Raw genomic sequence first — 336 nt, forward strand, 5'->3', positions numbered from 1 at the left:
TCCTCCTGACACTCGGAGGCAAATTTAGTTTTTCCTTTGTTGAGCTGACATGCAGAAATTTCATGGTTCCCGTGTGTTCTTTTTATTCTTATTTTTTTTTTGTATCAGACCGGTGACTTGACAAAATGGCAGTCCCTGATGCTGAGGAGACTGGGGACAAGCAACAAAAACACCTGAAAGTGTCTGTGCTTCAGTTCATTTTTGCAGCAGACATGAATCAATAGTTTTTTTAATACCGAGGGCTTGTGTTTGGGCTAATGTAGGACAACGAGGAATGATTTTAGCACTGTAAAAATTCTCTAGATACCTGCTATGACAGAAATATTTCGATTTTTT

The sequence above is a fragment of the Oryzias melastigma genome, linkage group LG21 (assembly GCF_002922805.2).
Source record: "Oryzias melastigma strain HK-1 linkage group LG21, ASM292280v2, whole genome shotgun sequence".
In the NCBI taxonomy this organism is placed as follows: domain Eukaryota; kingdom Metazoa; phylum Chordata; class Actinopteri; order Beloniformes; family Adrianichthyidae; genus Oryzias; species Oryzias melastigma.